Raw genomic sequence first — 5286 nt, forward strand, 5'->3', positions numbered from 1 at the left:
CTGGTTCGAACGGCATGCTTGCCTACAAAGAACCCAGTACATCCTTCAAGAAGAGTGGGGGGGGGGGGTAACCCGGCGTACTGGTCCATTCTGCCACTGTCATTGTGTGCCTCTTGGCAGATGATTGGACATGATGTTTATACGTTTATCTCACCTTGAGTCGAGTGGTAAGGCTGGGGCATGGCTAAGTACAGCCTTAACTTCAGCGCTGGTTCAAGCTGCTCCTCGCCCGGGTGGTAGAGTCTTCAAATGGAGGTCCAGTGTAGAAATCTAGCCCATGTGCACTTGAACCATTGCATCTTTTTGAAGAGTAGCAGGTTAACCAATGTTATGTTTTATTTCAGTCCCTGTTTGTGGAATGATGTGAACATGTACGTACTATAAGCACTCATAATGAAAACTTGAAGACATCTGCTCACTGAACGGGTCACTGCACGGCTTAACACAGTAAACGAATCAAAGCGGGACCCCATTTTCTCACAAAAGCGACTATATAATTTGAATGGTTTCATTTGGACATCTGGGGCAATCGGATTATAAAACTAGTTGTTTTAAGCTTTATAATCTATATATTCTTACAATTAAAGCAAAATTGAGTGATCATTTTTCTTTGTTTTTTGGTATACTTCCTGCTTCTTTTTACCATAACTCTGCAAAAACAGGTCGCTAAACTTCGGGGTGAATGGTCAATTGTAGCTCATAAATGAAGCTTGCCATGTATGTCCCATGCTGGTTGCTTAAATAACCATTGATCATTTTTTCTTTAAAATTTTGTATTCAAAACTGTTTTTACCCTGTCTATGAATGAGTGAAATACCAGATGCTGTCTCTTATACACATCTAGATGTGTATAAGAGACAGGACCCATGCTCATTTCTCTCACTCGCTCTAATCAAACATTTACATTTAAATACGCATAAATAAAAATATACACAATATTTTTCTCAAGAAAATTTATTTACAAACATACAAATATCATCCAATACTACAAGTTATAATGATAATCAAAACATTCATTAACAAACTTTAAAACATTTTTTACACATTAATACATTAAAAACGAAATTAAATTTTCATACACTTAAATAAAAATATAAACAATATTTTTTCAAGAAAATGTTTATAAAAACATTATAAATAAAAATAATATTCAATACTACATATCAAAGATTGAAGTTATAATCATTATTAAAACTTTCATTAATTTAATACAAATGTTTAAAAACAACTTTTTTTAAAGATTGATATATTTAAATTGAAATTAAATTTTCATTACATTCAATCTTATGCAAATTTATATCGGTTATATTTACCGTAATCAGCATCCTACCCATTTCTTATAGTATCAAAAAGAAAAAAAGGCTGTTAATTAAATTTTCAGTTACCCTAACATTTTCTAAATTAAATAAATAAACACTCGCACATGTTTAATTTTTTGTTGTTCAATGGAAAATTTACAAGTAGTAAGTAAAATAATTAATATAGACCAGTGTCTATATGTTATATTATAGTTCAGAAATCTCAATTGCCATTTAATATTTGCTGTTAAACTAAACTACTGTACCGCCTAACTTTATAACAAACTAAATGTTTACAAGTTCTTATGAATAGACTCTTTTATACCTCCATGAATAGACTAGGTAGGATTTTGAGAGTTATTTATTTTCCTTTCTAGTAGGGCTCTATTTTCTGGTGTTGAAACCATTTTAGATGATGAACTTATGAGGCTCAAAGGAAGAAATGATTAGAGAAATGCTTGTCACAAAGGTGAACAACCAGAAAATGTTAACGTGGAATACGACGAAGAAATCCCCGACAAAACTCAAAAAGATGCAAGTCAATTTTACGTTTTTACAAACGACAAAATGAAAATTTTCCAATGAGAAAAGAATTTACCTTATGTTCATGAAAATCATAATATCCTAACCACCATTAAAGCTTTTTTTAAATAAAAGTAATTTCTGTGATAAATTTTTACGATATCTTGCTACAAAAATAGAACCAAGTCTGTAAAAAAATGTTTTTTTTCCAATTTTGAAGCTGTACAAGAGCATGGCGAGCATGTTAGAAGACCACGATTTCCACAAGGTGTGTAAAGGAAGAAAATAAATTCTGTTATAAATGCCTATCTTGCTATCACAATAGAACCAAACACACCTGTAAAAGTATACCTACTCTCTATGTCTCAGTTCCCATTGTCTACCCAGTTTCCAAAGAAATTGAGTAGACTGCAATGATTGTTTAAAAAACCATAAAGTTAAGCCTAAAATCGAAAAAGTCATTCTAGCATCATTTTTTACGTCTTAAAATGTGTAGTTATTGCCATAGTATACAGTATGTTTAAAAGGCCACAATTGTGTACGGGAAGAAAATAAGAGAAAAACCAAACTATCGGTTCAGGAAGAAGAAAAAATGTCTCTTAGATTTTGAAGTCCTGCAAGAGCAGGGCGAGCACGTTACCAACCTATGCTTTTGAATAACGATCACAACTGCCGTTTTGGTGAAATACCAGATGAAGAACTTTTGAGGTTACTTGACTTTAACTCTAAGGATGAAATGTGGGAGCGCACTTTATTCTGTGTTTCTGGTTTCTAGAGTTAATTAAACTTTGTGGGAAATTCTTTGTTTTATGTCCCAAAATATTTTTTTCTTTAAATGTTAGTGCAGAAGATTATTTTAATTAGACCTTTTTGTTAACTGTTATTCCATAGAGTTAACTCCGTAGTTACTATGTTCATCGAAAAACAAAGTGTGCTTAAATATGGAGCTCTATCTTGAGTTTTATTCAGTTTCCTACAATTCAGAAGCATTCCGTTTCGTTCTCAGTTTGATTCAAAATGTCTACCGAATTTACATCTTGCCCTTATTTTCCTAATCATATTGTGAAATCCTCAAAGTTTTGGAATCACATTCGTAAATGTACAGAACGCTACAAAGGCGAACCTTTTATTCATTGTAGGTATAGCCATTACCATTAAACCTCACCTCATCGCTTATCATGAGGCTACCCGCCATGCTAAATGTGTTTCGTTTGTACCTTTACCGAAAAAGCATGGAGACCTGCGGGTCCCCGATTATCAACCAGATCAAGGGCCTAAGGGAGATGAGAACTGGGACGATGAGTATCATGAGTATATTGGAAGTTACCTAAATCTGTAATCGGTTTATTTTTTTCCAATCAATATTTTTTTGTATAATTTTTTTAAAAATGTTATTTCAGTTTGACTTTTTAAATGATCTTGATGAAGAAGAGGAAAACAATGATACTGATCATAACATACGCACTGCGTGTGCACAGGCTGTATTTAAAATTCAGAGACATGGACGTTTAGGTTTAGGAAAGCATAGTAAATTAATAAATAAAGAACACAATTCCAACGCACGGCCAAGGTGAACATAAGTAAATGATGTTTAAAGATGATGAAGTGGAAGACGTAGAAATCGAAGATGATAATAACAGCACGAGACGGCAGCATGGCCTAGATGAACATAAGATGATGATGTATGAAGGTAAACTGGTAGACATTTTACATATTCCTATGCCTATTGGTAGTGGTCATAATCATTTTAAGAAGGGTATAGATAAGGCTGTGGGGGGGTGTTTGATGTTTGATTCGAATTAAAGTCGAGAGCAATGAAAATGTATGCTGCTCAAAAGCCATTTTAACGGGTATTTCTAAAATTAAAACTAAATTAATAAATCTAAATGGGATAATATTAGACGAGGTCATTATTATCAGCAACAATTTTTATTAAGGGCTGGTGTTGATATGGGACTATGTGGAATAAGTAAGCTTAAAAAGTTTTCAGGATATTTTACCTGAATATCAGATAATTGTGATTTCTTGAGACAATCTTCACTCGGTATTTTTAGTGGTGAACATTGAGAAAAAAAGATTTATTTATACCATCACGATAATCATTACGATTTAATAACGTTCAATTTCGGCCTAGTTAAGTGCACAGTAGACCCCCCTAAAAATTTGTTTCATCCCGTTCTTCCGTATCGGAACAGCAGGAAACTAATGTTTCCCTTATGCCGCACTTGCGCTGAAATTCAATGCCAAGATACATACTGTTGACGAGAGGGCTTTAACTGGTATATGGGTTACGACTGAAGTTCAGAAAGCAGTAGATATGGGGTATAAAATTACCAAGGTACATGTTGCTTGGCACTTCCCCCAAAGAAGCGTCTATGATTGTACTAACCCCTCAGCCGGTTTATTCACAAGAACAAGAGGTTTCAGGGTGGCCTGAATGGTGCGTTTCCGATGATTATAAAGATAAATACATCGAAGATTATGAACAAAACGAGGGTATTAAATTAAATAAAGATAGTATTACATACAACCCATTTTACGATCCCTCGCCAAACTTATGTTGAATTCTTTTTGGGGAAAGTTTGGCTAAAGAGAAAATCAAACTAAAACCAAATTCAGCAGTGACCCTAACGAAGTGTATGATTTACTTTCCAACCCTGTAGTTATTTGAGTGATATAAACTTAATAAATGATAATTTAGCTGAAGTGAAATAAGAGAGTGAAGAACAAAGCGTTACTGTGAATAATGAATAAGTCAATAGAAAAAAGAACTGGTTTCATTGAAAGGCAGTCTTAATGAACCCCGAAAATAGAAATGAATAAGTTAATAGAAAAAAGAACTGGCTTCTGTAAGTACAGACGCGACACACCCTCGCATTCAACGCTACATACAATGAAAACAACCCCTATAAAAGTAAGTTCTCCACTGGGTCGAGTATCTGTAGCAACACACATTCTCAACGACTCCTGTCAAGCACATCAACTTATCAACCGTTTTTTTCTACAAGCAAAGCGTTTTGAAGTAAATTTGACTTAAACTCTACAAGACGCAGAGAGAAAAGTACCCGATTCAAGTACAGCTAAGTCTAACCGAAATTCTTTATTATTTTTAGTATTATTATTATTATTATTAGGAAATTCGAATTCATTATCTCGTCTATTGCTATTAACTGTAGTTGTAGTTCACGCACCTTAATTTAAGAAACTTTGATTAATTTAATTTAGAGAAGTAAATATGGATCAAAATCTAGCTCTCTCTTTTTTGTCTCTGCCAATTCTGGTGATTGAAAGGATATGCCATTTCCTTTCATTCCAAGACATTATAACTCTACTAAATGCAATGCCAGAAGAGTATAGGGAGTTTTTGATTACCCTTGCGAGGAGGAATTATCGATTTAAATTAAGAGACGAGAATGGTTTTTTATGTCCATTCAATGGGGCGCATATAAATATACCAGAAGAAAAC

Source organism: Anneissia japonica, unplaced genomic scaffold (assembly GCF_011630105.1).
Source record: "Anneissia japonica isolate Jap-2015-1 unplaced genomic scaffold, ASM1163010v1 scaffold119_len492752_cov174, whole genome shotgun sequence".
NCBI lineage: Eukaryota > Metazoa > Echinodermata > Crinoidea > Comatulida > Comatulidae > Anneissia > Anneissia japonica.